Source organism: Aedes albopictus, chromosome 3 (genome assembly GCF_035046485.1).
Source record: "Aedes albopictus strain Foshan chromosome 3, AalbF5, whole genome shotgun sequence".
NCBI classification, from domain to species: domain Eukaryota; kingdom Metazoa; phylum Arthropoda; class Insecta; order Diptera; family Culicidae; genus Aedes; species Aedes albopictus.
Genome location: NC_085138.1, coordinates 32,554,800 through 32,573,562, shown reverse-complemented (window position 1 = coordinate 32,573,562; position 18,763 = coordinate 32,554,800). Strand labels below are relative to the sequence as shown.

The window sequence follows — 18,763 nt, the reverse complement described above, 5'->3', positions numbered from 1 at the left end:
GTTTAAGGCTCAAGCTAGATGAACGATATGATCTCTGATGCCATTTCTGTTAAACGTATAGAAACGTAAGTGCGATATTCATCAACTGTCACTTGAGTTGTGCTGAAATGTGTTTTCGAAGGCACGAGAAAGGCGTCATCACCGCTATGTGGATAAATTAGGGTTTTTACTGGTAAAAATGTTGTTTACACAAACCATTTTTAAACAGAAAAAAAAATCTCTGCAAACATTTTCGATTAATATTATTTTACAAAAACTTTATTAAACCCACTGGAATTTCGAACAGTAACAGTCACACAAGCTACCATAAATGTTTTACCAGTTGCCAAGCTGCATTTTCCACCAAGATGAATAAAACCCACTTCATCCAACCATATTTCAACCATCTCCACATCGCTGGTTGCCATGTTCCGGTGAGACAAAAAAAATAAAACATAATAACCCAAAGCCTCATCCTTGCACCAGTGGTGATAAAGGCGGTGGATGCTGTTGCTGGTTCCTGTTTTCCGTTTGTGGGTGGCAAAAAAAAAAAATAAAAAAAAAGTTGAAAGAGAAAAAAAAACCCTACAACAAACGAAACGCTCTGGATCGATGGTTTTTAATTACGTGTAATTAAATACCGTATTTCACTTATTTTTCCGCTACACGTGGTGTGTTCGTTTCCATTGGGTTCAGCAGCAGCTGACCAGAGGAACGTACTGCTTTTTTCCTCTCTCTCGCTCTTACTTTCGCAATATGTTGGGAGATAATTCCATCGGATGGCGCCTCTGGAACATAAAAGGTAAATTGTTTTCTGTTTTTAATTTTGTCGAAGAATGAAGCGATTGGGTGAAAATTCATTTTTTTGCTGACTATCTCTCCTGGCGAATCCGATGGTATTCGGTTTGCGCACTGATTTTAATGTATCAATTCGATGAAGATTCTTTGTGGGTTTTCGATCTATTTTCTGTTCATTCAACATGGATAGAATTTTCAATTTGGTTTAAGCAGGTAGTCATTGCAATGTTTTTCATGCAATTCACTAAAGGATCAAGTTGAGATTAGTCATGTCTGTTAAACAATCAGATACAAACACTATTTTTTTTATTTTATTGATTTTATCAAAGATCATGAAAAAGAAATAAAAACTCTTGTTGACGAAATAATTTCAAACAGTCAATAAAATAAAAAAGGTAAAGTAAGAATAGGTTAGCAGAATAGAAAAGTAAAATGTAAGATTCTTTCAAATGTAAAATAAAATAAAAATGGTAATAAAAAGTACAAACAATATAAGTTGACCTATGAAAAACAGACTAATACGAAAATGAAGCTAAGAAGAAGACGAAACAGAAAGAACAAGATGCAGATACAAATAAATGATGAAAGATAGTTGAGTTCAAATACCGAAAAAAAATTTGCAGACTCTAATTCAGTTTGATCCAGACCCAAGTAAGAGTAAGTAATGTAAAAGATGTGAAAAAACAGAATAAGAAACGAAAGTCAATAAACATTTTGATGAAAGAGATATTCAGAAATGTCAACACTGGGTGCTCACTATGCAGAAATATTATAATATTTAATGATAATATTATCAGGGGTATATATATATATCAGGTATATCAGGGTATATCAGGGATAATTATCAGGGGTAAATAAAGAAAACTGTAATGTTTTGGAACAATAAAATGTAAAACAAACAAAAAAAAAAAAAAAATTAAAACGAAGGAAGTGGACCAATCCAAATCCAATCCAAATCCAATCCAAATCCAATCCAAATCCAATCCAAATCCAATCCAAATCCAATCCAAATCCAATCCAAATCCAATCCAAATCCACTCCAAATCCAATCCAAATCCAATCCAAATCCAATCCAAATCCAATCCAAATCCAATCCAAATCCAATCCAAATCCAATCCAAATCCAATCCAAATCCAATCCAAATCCAATCCAAATCCAATCCAAATCCAATCCAAATCCAATCCAAATCCAATCCAAATCCAATCCAAGTCCAATCCAAATCCAATCCATATCCAATCCAAATCCAATCCAAATCCAATCCAAATCCAATCCAAATCCAATCCAAATCCAATCCAAATCCAATCCAAATCCAATCCAAATCCAATCCAAATCCAATCCAAATCCAATCCAAATCCAATCCAAATCCAATCCAAATCCAATCCAAATCCAATCCAAATCCAATCCAAATCCAATCCAAATCCAATCCAAATCCAATCCAAATCCAATCCAAATCCAATCCAAATCCAATCCAAATCCAATCCAAATCCAATCCAAATCCAATCCAAATCCAATCCAAATCCAATCCAAATCCAATCCAAATCCAATCCAAATCCAATCCAAATCCAATCCAAATCCAATCCAAATCCAATCCAAATCCAATCCAAATCCAATCCAAATCCAATCCAAATCCAATCCAAATCCAATCCAAATCCAATCCAAATCCAATCCAAATCCAATCCAAATCCAATCCAAATCCAATCCAAATCCAATCCAAATCCAATCCAAATCCAATCCAAATCCAATCCAAGTCCAATCCAAATCCAATCCATATCCAATCCAAATCCAATCCAAATCCAATCCAAATCCAATCCAAATCCAATCCAAATCCAATCCAAATCCAATCCAAATCCAATCCAAATCCAATCCAAATCCAATCCAAATCCAATCCAAATCCAATCCAAATCCAATCCAAATCCAATCCAAATCCAATCCAAATCCAATCCAAATCCAATCCAAATCCAATCCAAATCCAATCCAAATCCAATCCAAATCCAATCCAAATCCAATCCAAATCCAATCCAAATCCAATCCAAATCCAATCCAAATCCAATCCAAATCCAATCCAAATCCAATCCAAATCCAATCCAATCCAAATCCAATCCAAATCCAATCCAAATCCAATCCAAATCCAATCCAAATCCAATCCAAATCCAATCCAAATCCAATCCAAATCCAATCCAAATCCAATCTAAATCCAATCCAAATCCAATCCAAATCCAATCCAAATCCAATCCAAATCCGGAGCCAATCCGAATCCAATCCAAATCCTATTGAAATCTAATCGAAATCCAATCCAAATCCAATCCAAATGCAATTCAAATTCAAATTTTGAACAAATTTAACCAAACCAAAGACAAAGTTGTAAACAAAGAAGTTAGGAACGATATGAAAAACATCGATATTGTCTTGATAATGATTGATAGTGGCATCTACACGTCAGCCACTTTAATAGTGCAAACGTCACTCTTGTTGCAGCCGCGCTAGTTTGTTTGTTTGCACTTGAGAGCGCGTGTTGATTTAATTATTGGTCGTCGTCGAGTTGCAGTCGTCATCGTTGTGAGCTTCGCTGGTTGTGAGCGAGCTCTTGATTATTTGTTATCTCTGCCTACAATAGCATGCCTTTTCCAATCGAAACATGGCATGTCGTGTGGCAAGCGACCATCAGTTATCTCGTGGCTCTGGTGCTGATGTTGTTGTTGTGACAGTTTATTTTTTTATCTCGTTGTAAGATCGTGAGTCGCGTGAGCCAGAAGCCAACAGTAGCCCATCGGTGACATCTGTATCTCCATACCTACTATGGGTAATGGTTTTATTTTGTTTTCTATGGCTTTCGATGGGTACGCTCCCTCTGGTGGATCCGATGCGCCCAGATTGTATGTCCTGCAGGACCATACCACTTTGGAGTTATGACTGTCTCTAACCCATCGAATCGCTTATCTTCGACAAAGCGACATTGTACAATGATTCAGGAAGCTAATTTCTTACAAAGAAATGCTTGTTGGAAGTTTTTATTGTTTTCTCTTACTTCTTTTTTTAATTCCATTTCAATTCAGTTAAAGTTGGCTTTAATGCTTAATGTCGTGATTACTTACACATTTATCTATTTTCTAAAGCTGTCATAGTCGCATTTTTTGTATTTGAAGAAAGTGATCTTTGCTATTATAGATTAATGACTTACCGAAGTCAGACTAGCAGACTTTTCTTCCTGAGATCCTTGTGGAGATACAGACATGATACACTGATCTCTCCACTTACAAAGGTGACTTTGTTATGTAACTTTCCATCTCTTTTGATTAATTAAAACCCGTTCCCGCGACAACTGTGGAGATGCAGAGTTACATAAGTTGGCTCTTTGCCCCACTAAAACTCCTCCCCTTTCTCGAAGACCGCAAGGATGTAACATCGATCGACGAATGATTACCAAAAACTATGTATTGCACGACCATCTTGGCTCATGTTCAAGTGATCATTGTGGAGGTACAATGGAGAGTTCGATTTCTAAACAGCATCACTCTCTCTTCTGGGCGTAACGTCCTCATTGGGACAAAGCCTGCTTCTCAGCTTAGTGTTCTATGAGCACTTCCACAGTTATTAACTGAGAGCTTCCTCTGCCAATGACCATTTTGCATGCGTATATCGTGTGGCAGGCACGAAGATACTCTATGCCCAAGGAAGTCAAGGAAATTTCCTTTACGAAAAGTTCCTGGACCGACCGGGATTCGAACCCGTCACCCTCTACATGGTCATGGTGAATACTCGTGCATTTACCGCCTCGGCTATATGAGCATCAATGACTCACTAATATTCCTTCCCTTTTTTGCTATTGTATTCATAACCACGTGCAATGGAAAAGGCTCTTTTAATGCTTAAACAGCATTTTCTCTCGGCTTGAACCATTTTACTCAATGATGAAACTCTGTTGGCTGCTGTTGCCAATGACAGAAAAACAACAGGAAAGAAAAAAAAATAGCCGATCCGTGCTGCTCCACCACTACTGCCAACCAGCCTGCTGGCCTGCCTGCCCCTGACTGACTGACTGACTAATCTGCATAAAGAGACACTCGTCGTAATTATGATAATGGTTGTACGATTGACTGACCCGCGCGATGGACGACCGACTGTGTTGTTGTTACTTCGCTATTATAGCTGTATACTATTGACGCCATAAAAATGAGGGAAAGTGAATAAAATTGGCGCGAGTTGTTTAACTGCGTTTATTTTTTTTCACTCTCTATCTCTCTCTGTCGGTTGTTGGCCATTAGATTTGTACCATGGATTGCAGGACCATGGACTTGGTCGAGTGAGTGAACGTTGGATAGCTCCCATCCTCCGCCAGCACGACTACTGGTAGCAACTGGTGCTAAAAGGATGGGATTGCCTAATGGGACGTGAAAAGACTAAGTTCAGTGACTGAAATTGTCGAACGCACTACTTATTTTAGCTTCTTGGTAACTGACGAAGTTGTTCGATGACTTGTTTTTGTCATCTGCTTTGTCCTTTCCATACTTCTTCTAGTTTTGATTTAGTTTTATTTGACTTCTACTGTTTTTTTTTTACAAAGAAAGTACGTTGTCTACCTTGCATTGGAATTGGGTTTGTTTTTGATTTGAATTTGGATTGGATTTGGATTGGATTTGGATTGGATTTGGATTGGATATGGATTGGATTTGGATTGGATTTAGATTGGATTTGGATTCGATTTGGATTCGATTTGTATTGGATTTGGATTGGATTTGGATTTTGTTTCGTATTTGGATTTGGATTAGATTTGGATTGGTTTTGGATTGGTTTTGGATTGGATGTGGAATTGGATTTGGAATGGATTTAGATTCGATTTGGATTTGGATTGGATCTAGATTGGATTAAGATTGGATTTGGATTGAATTTGGATTTTGTTTAGGATTTGGATTTGGATTGGATTTGGATGGGATTTAGATTGGATTTGGATTTGGTTTTGGAATGGATTTAGATTGGATTTGGATTCGATTTGGATTCGATTTGGATTGGATTTGGATTTTGTTTCGTATTTGGATTTGGATTGGTTTTGGATTGGATGTGGCATTGGATTTGGAATGAATTTAGATTAGATTTGGATTGGATTTGGATTGGATTGGGATTGGATTTGGATTGGATTTGTATTGGATTTAGATTGAATTTAGATTGGATTTGGATTTTGCTTTGGATTTGGATTTGGAATGGATTTAGATTACATTTAGATTGGATTTGTATTGGATTTGGATTTTGTTTTGGATTTGGATTTGGATTGGATTTGGAATGGATTAAGATTCGATTTGGATTCGATTTGGATTGGATTTGGATTGGATTTGTATTGGATTTAGATTGGATTTGGCTTGAATTTGGATTATGTTTCGGATTTGGATTTGTATTGGATTTGGATTGGATTTGTATTGGATTTGGATTTTGTTTCGGATTTGGATTTGGATTGGATGTGGATTGGATTTGGAATGGATTTAGATTCGATTTGGATTGGATTTGGAATGGATTTAGATTGGATTTGGATTGGATTTAGATTGGATTTGGATTGGATTTGGATTGAATTTGGATTTTATTTTGGATTTGGAGTGGTTTGGATTGGACTTGGATTGGTTTTGGTTTGGATGTAGATTGGATTTGGAATAGATTTAGATTTGATTTGGATTTGGATTGGATCTAGATTGGATTGAGATTGGATTTGGATTGAATTTGGATATTGTTTAGGATTTGGATTTGGATTGGATTTGGATGGGATTTAGATTGGATTTGGATTTGGTTTTGGAATGGATTTAGATTGGATTTGGATTCGATTTGGATTGGATTTAGATTGGATTTGGATTTTGTTTCGTATTTGGATTTGGATTGGATTTGGATTGGATGTGGCATTGGATTTGGAATGAATTTAGATTAGATTTGGATTGGATTTGGATTGGATTGGGATTGGATTTGGATTGGATTTATATCGGATTTAGATTGAATTTGGATTGGATTTGGATTTTGTTTTGGATTTGGAATGGATTTAGATTGAATTTAGATTCGATTTGTATTGGATTTGGATTGGATTTGGATTTTGTTTCGGATTTGGATTTGGATTGGATTTGGAATGGATTTAGATTCGATTTGGATTCGATTTGGATTGGATTTGTATTGGATTTAGATTGGATTTGGGTTGAATTTGGATTATGTTTCGGATTTGGATTTGTATTGGATTTGGATTGGATTTGGATTGAATTTGGATTTTGTTTCGGATTTGGATTTGGATTGGATGTGGATTGGATTTGGAATGGATTTAGATTGGATTTGGATTGGATTTAGATTGGATTTGGATTGGATTTAGATTGGATTTAGATTGGATTTAGATTGGATTTAGATTGGATTTGGATTGAATTTGGATTTTATTTTGGATTTGGATTGGTTTTGGTTTGGATGTGGATTGGATTTGGAATGGATTTAGATTCGATTTGGATTTGGATTGGATCTGTATTGGATTTAGATTGGATTTGGATTGAATTTGGATTTTGTTTAGGATTTTGATTTGAATTGGATTTGGATGGGATTTAGATTGGATTTGGATTTGGTTTTGGAATGGATTAAGATTGGATTTTGATTGGATTTGGATCGGATTTGGATTGGATTAAGATTGGATTTGGATTGGATTTTGTTTCGTATTTGGATTTGGATTGGATTTGGATTGGTTTTGGATTGGATGTGGCATTGGATATGGAATGAATTTAGATTAGATTTGGGTTGGATTTGGATTAGATTTATATTGGATTTAGATTGAATTTGGATTGGATTTGGATTTTGTTTTGGATTCGGATTTGGAATGGATTTAGATTTAATTTAGATTCGATTTGTATTGGATTTGGATTTTGTTTCGGATTTGAATTTGGATTACATTTGGAATGGATTTAGATTCGATTTGGATTCGATTTGGATTGGATTCGGATTGGATTTGTATTGGATTTAGATTGGATTTGGGTTGAATTTGGATTATGTTTCGGATTTGGATTTGTATTGGATTTGGATTGAATTTGGATTTTGTTTCGGATTTGGATTTGGATTGGATGTGGATTGGATTTGGAATGGATTTAGATTCGATTTGGATTGGATTTGGATTGGATTTAGATTGGATTTGAATTGGATTTAGATTGGATTTAGATTTGATTTAGATTGGATTTAGATTGGATTTAGATTGGATTTGGATTGAATTTGGATTTAATTTTGGATTTGGAGTGGTTTGGATTGGATTTGGATTGGTTTTGGTTTGGATGTGGATTGGATTTGGAATGGATTTAGATTCGATTTGGATTTGGATTAGATCTAGATTGGATTTAGATTGGATTTGGATTGAATTTGAATTTTGCTTTGGATTTGGATTTGGATTAGATTTGGATTTGATTTTGGATTTGGATTTGGATTGGATTGGATTTAGATTAAATTTGTATTGACCCTTTTAAAGCGTGAATTGTGCACATTGAGAATGGTTAGATAGTCCCTATCCACATTCATTCTAAACCAACTATTTTAAAAGTGCAATTGTTCACCGTTTCCAATCTTGAGTAAACCTTCCAGCCCCCATCCATTAGATGTTCCAGAGTGCATCGACCTTTTGTTCCCCAATCCTAGCATCTTAAATATACGTAGTGATCTATTAAACTTCTCTTCAGTATCCCATCCTATCCCTCCGGACATTCCACCATGGACCCCACCGCCGAAGCTCCAGCAAAACAAATCCCATTTCGTTCGAGGTCGTACAATTATCGTTAATGCTTTCCCTTCGACCGACGACGACGACGAGAGTCTCTGGCTTGGGTCGGTTTTCCCATTTCCCATTTTTTAGGTAGGTATACGGTATGGCAGGCAGCCGAGATCGCGCGATTTCTGCACACAGCTGTTTACCTGTTGACTCTCGCTGGAAAAATGGAACGGCTCTTCTTCTGGCTGATGATGGTCGTCGAGACGACCACCTTCACTGCAACTGCGACGACGTTGCTGGTTAATGGGAAGGATATTTGAAACAAATAGGAAAAATGGGATGGTATTTATATAGTGAACGGGCCGTCGTTGGTGTCGTCCTTATTTTCGTTGCCAACCAACAACGTCATCGTCTCGCGGTCGTTTTCAGTGAAAAAACTGGGAAAATACTTTTCCATTTTGCTTGCTTGTCGTCTTTAATTTTTGAGCAGACGAACGGTTGCTATGCGTCTGTTTCACCACCACCACCATCAGTACTGACTGTTTTGTCCAGTCTCTGGCAGTTTTTGCCCGATTGGACCATTTATGCAGAAAATGCTAAAATTAGTCATATAATTGCTCTCTATAATAGGACTCATCTGTTTGTTTCTCTATTGAATGTCTGTCTTTTCTCTTTTATTTGCAGATTGTTGATTCTACGAATTTCGCGAGCTCCAACTAAGTGAAGTGAAACTTGAAGGTAACATTATTTTTGCCAAGTTTTTGCTCTTTAACTCTAGCCATATTTGTAAATTGATCTTTAAAAGTTTGCTGGATTTCTTAGGACCTCCTTGAATATAGGTTTTCGAATCTACAAGTGTAATCAGTCTGGAACGTCGTGAATCCCTTCTGAAACCGCCAGGAACGTTTATGAAACGCTTTAAAACGCGTCTGAAATCTCCCTAAGCTCACCTGAGAGCAGTGGTTCAAAATGCATTTTCAAAAACCATACTGCCGCTTTACGCTTAATTGTCCCATGTTATATGTGATTTCCACATAACATGGGACAATTGGGCGTAGAACGGCAGTAAAACCTCTCAAACTCTCCGGAATCCCTCAATTTGTCTCTGAAACCCGCTGAAAATCCGCACCTGTGAAACCTCCGAAAACGCTCCTGCAACTCTTTTTAATTTCCTGGAATGCCACAAAAAAAGAAAGCACTGAAACCCCCGAACATGCCCCTGTATCGCCTTTAGGACCACTTGAAAATTCTCTGGAACTTCCTTAAATGCCACTGAAAACCCCCTTAACCCTAGGAAGCCGCATTTTTTTTTCCCCGAGTTCTTTCTACGTTTTTCTGTGGTTTTGGTGCAGAATATTTTTTCTGGATATCCTAAGTCATCCAAACTGTTTTTGAGTTTAGATCCTAAAGTCTACACGTGTAACGGTAACTTCAGTCATTATACTACTATACTTATCAGGTATCAGGTATCCGAAGTAGTTTGGCTGATCTGGAATATTTCAAAACTATCTTGGAATGGCTCATGAAATGCCAAGGGAATTACAGATTACAGTTGGATGTGTAATGGTAGAGTTTACTGTGAGAATAACTACTATTATTATCAAGAGTTAAACTTCAGGACAGTTTGGACGACTCGTAATGTCCAAAGGTTAATAATAATACATAGTAGACTTCAGGTTGGTCCAGTAACCGCGATTGATTATGCAACGTTTCTCAGTTTACTAGATATGGCTACTGTTACGAGTGTAGACCTGAAGTTCGGAACTCCAAGATAGTTTGGCTGACCTGGAATATCCCTATAGTGTCTCAGTGGAGCCTCGTAGCCGTGCGGTTAGGGTCACCAAGCTTCTAATCGCACCATGCTATGGGGTGAGGGTTCGATTCCCGCTCCGGGCGATGAAACTTTTCGTGAGAATAGTTTCTTCTCCGTATCCACTGGTGCATGCTCCGTGTGTCCCTTGTCTAGTGTTTAAGTTTCATTCAGTCTGTGCAGCCTCTGGCTGAAGACGGTGTCCGCGTCTTTTAAAAATGATATTTGAGATTTCAAGAGCTTTACGAATCCCAGCAGATTATGCAATGCTATTATTTATGACGAGAACACCAAAAGTTAGTCTAGTAGATTTGAAGGACTTCATGATAGGACAGTTTGGACAACCCTGAATGTCCCAAAGGTTTATAATAATACCAAGTAAACTTCAGATTGGCCCAGTAACCGCATTTGATTATGCAGCGTTACTCAGAATAACAGATATGACTACTGTTACGAGTGTAGATCTGAAGTTCTGAACTCCAAGCTAGTTTGGCTGATCTAGAATATACCTATAGTATCTTTAAATAGCATTGTAGATTTCAAGAGCTTCCACGGATCCCAGTAGATTATGTAATGCTATTATTTATGGCGGAAACACATAAAGCTATTCTTGTAGATTTGAAGGACAGTTTGGAATACCTAGATCATCCCAAAATTTAAAAAAAAAAACTTTCTGATATTCTTGACGAAGGTTAAATGTATACATATGAACGCAACCCATATCCAAGTTCAGCTTTTAGAACAACTGGTATGTCAATTAGTTCGTTTCTCCAAACTTTATGGTGTTCAGGATGTTCTAGGTTGCCAGTGGCGTCTCAAATACAAATATTCCCATTTTTCCTCAATAGAGGACTATTTTTTTGTCTGTATTAACGAGATTTATAACCCTAGGCTAGTTCATCTCGGGTTTGTAGAGGACTCAATTTGCAACTACTTTGCCGAAGAGAGTTTTCTATTTTATTCAATGTGTAAATTTACACAGCCGTTTCTATATTGGGGTCATATATGACCCCTCCGGAGATGTCAGTAGTCATGTCCTGATGGTTTTCTAGGCAGCATACTTAAAACGCTCTGGAGATCTGGTTGTATACTTTAATATATTATATTGAATGCATGTCATTTTGAACATCCAAATCATTCTGGAGTTAAGGCCATTTTATCTACAGTTGTTAAAATGCATCGGGATACTTTCTAACTTAGTATAGTGCGTCTCGGTAGTCATAGAAGATTGATTGAATCATGTGATACTTAATATATAGGATAGTTTGGATGATCCAGGAAGCCATTTGATATAATAAGTGACCTCAGATATCCCCGATGCTCTGAAAATTTGTCTCCCATGGCTTGCATTACATGTATGAGCCAAATGGTAAAATTCTGTTTATTTATGGACTTCTATTTATAGGCCATTTCAAATGTCAAATGAGTCCTAAAACGAAGTTTGGGATGTTATGCTCTTGACGATTTCTGTGGCCATTCTTTTGGGGAAACTTCAGGAAATCCTTCAGGCAAGGATTCAGTAAATTATTCAGGGAGTTATTCAGGAAATTATCGCTGGATTCCTTAAAGCAGGGGTTCCCAACCTTTTTCAGGTGGCGACCCCCTTTAAGAATTGTCAAAACATCTGGGGCCCAATAAAAATTTTTGGAGAAAATATGAATTGGGTACAATGACATAGCCAGAAATTTACTGTGGGAGGGATTATCGACGATCAATGATAGGTTTTTTTTTATTTAACACTCACATTTCGTAAACACTGATGTCATGAACATTAAATTTAAGTCGTAGCTGGAACTAGCGGCGCAGCCGAAAATTTTTTTCTTCTGAAGCCGTTTTATACTGAAATTTTGTTCCTCATACTGTGATTTTTGAAAATTAAAAATTGGTATAATATGCACAAAATAGAATAAAAATTTAACATTTTTTGGTAACATCGCGGCCCCCTGGACTAGCTGCACGGCCCCCCAGGGGGCCGCGGACCACCGGTTGGGAACCCGTGCTTTAAAGGAACCAATCAGGAAGATTTCCAGGGAATCCTTAGGCGATTCTTTCAAGAAGTCCTTCAGGGAATATTTAAGGGATTCAGAATCTTTTCATAGAATTTATAGGAAATTCTTCAGGACATCCCGCTGCGGAAACGTTAGAAAATTGATTCCTTCAGAAAATTCTTTACGGACTCAAGATTCCTTCAATAAAATTTACAGGGAATCGTTCAGAAAGTCCTTCAAGGAATCTTTTGAATTTTGCGATAAAAACTCCTGAAAATTCTCTTTTGAACTCCTAGGTTCAAGGCGCAAGACAAGAAATTCTTCAGGAAATTTTCAAGGGAGTCCTTCAGCGAATCTTCAGAGATTCTTCCAGGTTTGTTTTAGGAAACTCTTCAGGGATTAAGGATTACTTTAGGAAATCCATATTGCGGGATCCATCGGATAAGTCATTCAAGCAATCCTACAGAGATTCTTCCAGTTTTTAATCAGAAAATGTAGGAGTGGAATCTCTTCAGAAGTGAGAGTCGATCTGGTGGGATGGTAAGACTCCTTCAAGAAACCCATCAGAGAATCCATGAGGGAATTCTTCAGAAACTTATTCGGCTATTCTTCTGCAAACTCATCAGGATTCAGGATTCTTTCAGGAAATCAATCAAAGAACCCATGAGGATATTCATTGAATAACCCTTTACATCAGGATATCCATCAGGGATTTCTTCACGGGGAGATTCATAAGAACTCTTCCAGAAATTTCTTCAAGAAATCCTTTGGCGATTGATTTAGAGAATCTTTCAGGGATTTGCTATAAGATTTCTTCAGAAATTCGTTTAGGAAATCCTCCAGGGAATGTTCCAGGTTATTTTTGGAAAATCTTTAGGATATATTTTAGGGCTTCCTAGAGAGATTTCTCTAGAGGAATCTGTTCAGATAATCCTCTTATGGACTCTGGAAATCCTTCAGTAAATTATTATGGGATTGAATTATCCAGGAATCCCTTTATTTGTTTATTTTTTTTATTAACGTGTATTTTATCTTAAATGCTAATTCTACACTTAGGAATCCCTTTACGAAATTCTCCAAGAAATCGAGAGATGCATTCAGGGACTGCTTCACAAATTTCAGACATGTCTTCAGGGACTCCTCCAAGATTTTTTGGTAATTGGGGTTTCCTTCACAGATTGTTGCTTTAGAATACTTAAGAGATTCCTTCAGAGATTCCTCAAGGGATTTTCTTGGCAACTGTTCTAGCTATTTCGTTTGGGAAATCCTCCAGAGATTTTTTTGGGGAGTTTTCTGACCATTTTTGGATATTCTTCCAAGGATTCATCTACAAACTGCTTTAGAGTTTCTTTAAGAGATTGTTCCATTATTAATTTGGACAGGGTTTCTTTGAAGATTCCTCGATGGAATTCTTAAGGTGCCATGATTAGACGTGTGCGCCGAAGCAGTTTTCATCGGCGGCGGCGCATATAGTAATTTAAGGCAGCGGCGGCGGCGACGCCGGCGCCACGCCGTACGCCCTATTCGGCGGCGGCGGCGGCGGCGTAATCGGCGTGGCCTTATTTTTTTTTTTTTTTAGTGAAATGCTACTTCTAGTCAAAACAAAACTTCAGAAGAGAATAATTATGTTTATGTACTAAGGTTTTCTAGTCTAGTCTAGTCTAGTCTACACATACACAGCCATTCATTGAAAGAATCCTGGAAAATGATAGAATCGACTACTTCTATCATTTTTCTTGTCATTATCAATACTTGCAGCACATCGGAGATGCAGTACAAGAATTGAAGCGGCCAGGCCTACTGTGCAGCGTTTTGTTGAGGATATTGCTATAGAACGATGTCGGGGCCCGTGGCGCAGTGGTCCACACGTTCGCTTCATAAGCGGATGGTCATGGGTTCGAACCCAGCCCCGGCACTTGCAATTTTTCGTCAGTTGCTCTTCCCCCCGAGAGCAGCTGGCACCTGACCCTCTTCGGAGCATATAGCTCTAACGGACCCGGAATTTGGATATCGGCGAACCGCAACTCATAATGGACGACCCCCAATTGGACTGGAAAAGGAACAGCAGCCAACCATCGTGCTCATCATTCTACCGTGGACAGGGTAGAAAAGTTGAAGCAGCACAAGGCACCAGTTCGATATAGTTGAATTAGAATAGAATACATGTAGGCGCTGTACAAAAGTGTAAGTGCAGCGTCCAATTGGAATCGCTCACGTAGTGCCCAAGTGGACAAAAGAGCTGTAAATTAGGTTAAGTGATTAAGAATAAAAAAAAAAAATTGCTATAGAACGGGGACATCTCGTACCAACCGTTCAGCACAGTAAGTATAAATGTAGTAAATACGTTGGGTAAATACGTTGGGAGTGACTTTGCTAAGAAGGTTAATGTCACTCCATTGATGATTTTCCTGGGATGGGACATAGGAATTTAATACTCATGTCCAGGCTCGAAAGCCTAGGCTTAGGCGCCATTACTCGCCCTCTGAAACGAGAAAAAAAGGTAGAGTGATCCCTTCCCCAAACACAAACATAAAAAATGTATATAATATAGCAAATATCTCAAAAGGAATGCGCATAATAAATCGGCATGGTGATATGCACAACTATTCAATACAAATCAGAACGAACTCACCAAATTAATCACTTTGAGTGTGTCATTCGCCAGGAACAGAAACGGATGCCCTCTCTGTCTGATCTGCCAAACTGGTTTTCTTCATATGATAATGTTACAGCCACACACTAACAACGTCATCTTCGGCACACATGCCAGGTTCCGGAACGTTTCAGTGTAACAACTCTTCAAACAGTGTTTCCTTTACAATCGATTAACCTTTCATTAGCCCTCGTTCCATTTTTCATTGCATTCATCATATGCAAAGCCGGACAGGAAAACACCAACTGCCGACGCGAAAGATAAGCCGACGAACGGCGGAACTCGTAATCAAGTTCTGCATTGGGCTCCAACACCATAATAAAGTGACCACTTTTCATCGTAAAAAAAATATCTTTACAAGACAAAACACTTGCACGAACGATTCACCATCGGTTTCCATGACAGGTGGCAATAATTTTGGTCCTCTTTGGAACGGATTTCAAAGATTTCAAAGCTTTTTTTTTCAAACCGTTTCATTGAATTTCAAAGCTTTTTTTAACCGCCTGAGACCGATGTTTTGCCAGCTGTTTTAAAACTCCGTTTAGATCCTGCGAATACATGTTACGCTACTTTAATTCACTAAATCACTGTTTAATTCTTCAAATGTAAGTTTGAAATCCACCGACCGAGTTTAAAAATCGAAGGATGCAAAAATGACAACCAAAAAAATTATGGCGTCCGCGCGCGCTCACAGACTGCTGCGATCTCCGTTTATGTACTAAGGTTTTCTGTAACTAAAGTACAATTTTCATCTATTTTGTAATAAAGGGTTAAACGTATGTAAATCAGAGGTTTAAATAGATTTTCATTTCACATTTCAATTCACATAGAATTATGCTCTACAGTTTAGAGAGAATTGTTGTTGTTGTAGTTTGTTTTATTAACGACCTTTTAACTCAAGTGAGTCATTCAGGTCGACCAAGCATACATATTTTATATAAACTAAAACTACAATCCAACTCTACTTTTATTTTTAACACGTTTGTAATGCAGCAAAGGCTTCAGCACAACTGTTTAGAGAGAATCCTTGAGGACATTTGACGGGAACTTTATTAAGGATTCCACAAGATATGAATTCACAACTTCCAAGGAAATTCTTTTCTTATACTCATTTTAGACCAATTGTTGTTGGAGTTCTGTTATGGTTCTTTTCAGGAACTCCTCCAGAGATTGTTTCAGGCGTTTCTTCTGGAATTACTCCAGAAAATGCTCAATAGATTCTTCTGGAAGTTCGTTTAGGGGGCTTCCGAGAAGATATTCCTATACGGCTGGGAACGTAAACTTCTCTAGAGATTCATAGAAACCTTGTTTCAGGGATTCTTTCAGAATTTTTGTTTTCGGTCACGCTTTTAAAAAATCTCTTCAGAGATTCTTTCAGGGGTTCCTTTAGAAATCACTTCAGGATATATTTCTTGATGTTTCTCCAGGAATATCTCAAGAAATTCTTCTTGGAATTACTGCACAGCATTCTCCAGTTTTCCAGGCAGAGATTCCTTAAAAAAGAAGCATATTGTTTTCGAAATTTCCTTTGGCGATTTCTCGCGCCACCAAGCAGCTGAAACTACGCAGCGCTCGCGCTATATACGACGAGCAAGTTTTTTTGGTAGTGTTGTACTTTTTACAACGGCACGTGTCCTGATGGATTAAGAATTCTTGAAATATCTGGAGGGTCCCCTACACTCAGCGAAAAAAAAACTTACGAAATTCATCGAAATACCTTATGGATGCCATAAGAATACCTTATGAAAATTGGTCGTGCTGGTTATGACAAATTCCATAAGATAGACTTATGAAAAAAATCTTAAAATGATGCAGACTGGATTCGCGTCGGGGTCACTGAGCTCGTTTTTTATCCACACGGTTACTGACGGTTGAGAAAACCATGTTGTTAAACATATATAAAAGCCAGCTATCAGAGACCGATCTTATGAAATTCATTCGAATCATTATGAATTGTTTAAAAGCCCTGTCATAAGTTGAGCCTTATGGCAATCTTAAGTTTATTTGGCTGTGTATAGGAACTTCTGAACAGTTCATGGAATATATCCATCCAAGAATGTCATTCGTAAATTGCCATGAAAATCTTCCAGATATGCAAATAATATGTAGGAGAATTTGTTTGTGGACCTAATAAGAAAACCGCCAAAAATTTTATTGATAATCCGTTATGGTTTACGAAAAAGTACTTGCAAAAGAATAAGTGAGGATCTTCAAAGTATTGCTGTAATAAATCATTAAATGAAGTCGCAAAAAATTACCACTTTTATTGCTATCCGGTTTAAACAGGTAGTGGAGCGGACCTGGTGTGATGGTTAGAACACTTGACTAACACGCCGAGGACCTGGGATCGAATCCCACTCCCGACATACTCACAAAATGTGAGTTCTTCCTTCGGAAGGGAAGTGAAGCGTGGGTCCCGAGATGAACTAGCCCAGGGCTAAAAATCTCGTTAATAAAAAAAAAAAAAAATATTTGCCGTTTTCACATCGGCGTGGGGAATTTTGTTCGGCGGCGTGAAAAAATATGAACAGCGGCGCGCCGGGTCAATTTAACTGGCGGCGGCGGCGTGGAAAAATCGTCGGCGACGGCGGTGCGGCGCGGCGGCGCACACGTCTAGCCATGATACATCGCAAAGTGTGTTGTGAATTGGCAGCTAAGCCGAAAGAGAGATGGGTTTGCGAAAGATGAGTGTTCACGGTGTGGCTTCGGAGTAAGATTGGCTTCCTATTCCGCAGAATTATTACCTGTTCTGTAGCTCAGTTGGTTAATGTGCCGATCTAGCGAATACGGAGTCGTGGGTTCGAATCCCACCAGAATGCGATTTTTTTCACAAATTTCATCTCTCAATTTGTCAATTAGCAACATTTCGAGCCTTCTTATTACGAGTTTTTCCAGTATTGGAGGTGGCGCAATCACCTAAAAGTTGAATTTTCCAGTATTTAATAGAGGCTTTTATTATACTGCCAAAACTTTCTCAGTTTTCATCTGATTTTCATTTTTTTTTAAATTTTGTAGAACAAAAATTATATTTTCAAAATCACGCAAAATAGGAGTTTTTCAAAGATTTTATACATTCTTTTCTTTTTTTTTCTCAAAATTTAAAATTTTGGGCCCGATAACTTTTCAACTGTTTGAAAAATTTCAATGCGTTTAGCGTGCTTCAGTTGTTTTTGTTGCATAGAAACAAACTGTACCTTTAGAAAATCCTTCCAATATGGATGTCAATGTCAAAGCAAGTATTTTACAAGAAAATGAGAACCGCGACTAAATTTTAATTGTTTTCGAAAATCTCTGGGAAAATCCTGGAAGAAATATTAGAATGAATTGCTGTGCAAAAAATCAACAGGAATTCTAGGAGAAACACTGGGAGAAATCCTGCGAAAACATTGAAGAAATATCCTGGGAGAAAATCCTGTAGAAATCTTGTGGAGAACTTTGGAATAAATCTCATGAAAATTTCTTGTGGAAAATGCAATAGGAACTACTCGGGAAATCTATGGAAAAACCTGTTTATAAATCTGGAAACATTATTGCGAATTCGGTCGGAATTCGGAAATTTTAAAAGGTTCTCAGGGAAGATTTACGAAAAAATAGCTGGAATCTCGGAAAAATGCCGGTAGATATCTGGAAGCACCTTCGCGAGCAATTTAAGATTGAATACTGAGAAAAACATCGTGAAAAGGAAGGATTCATCGAGAAATCCTGGAAGACATTCCAAGAGGTAAGAATCGCTCGACGGAATTCCTAGAGAAACCCTTGATGAGAAATGGCTGTCCTCCCAAATTTATTCACGTCTATCTAGAGTTTGCAGCCTTTTATCAAAATCGTGGGCTTGCCGCTAA

The 18,763-nt window shown here is 37.8% G+C and overlaps 1 protein-coding gene across 6 annotated transcripts in view; it reads left to right on the top strand.

Annotated features, from left to right (window-relative positions):
- Nucleotides 1–18,763, top strand: part of LOC109415966 (high affinity cGMP-specific 3',5'-cyclic phosphodiesterase 9A) — a 680,025-nt gene that overhangs the window by 90,626 nt on the left and 570,636 nt on the right. For all 6 annotated transcript variants that reach the window (XM_062856633.1, XM_062856639.1, XM_062856630.1 and 3 more), the window contains one exon: nucleotides 9,155–9,208. The gene's annotated coding sequence lies outside the window, so the exon portion shown is untranslated. The remainder of the gene's footprint in view (nucleotides 1–9,154; nucleotides 9,209–18,763) is intronic.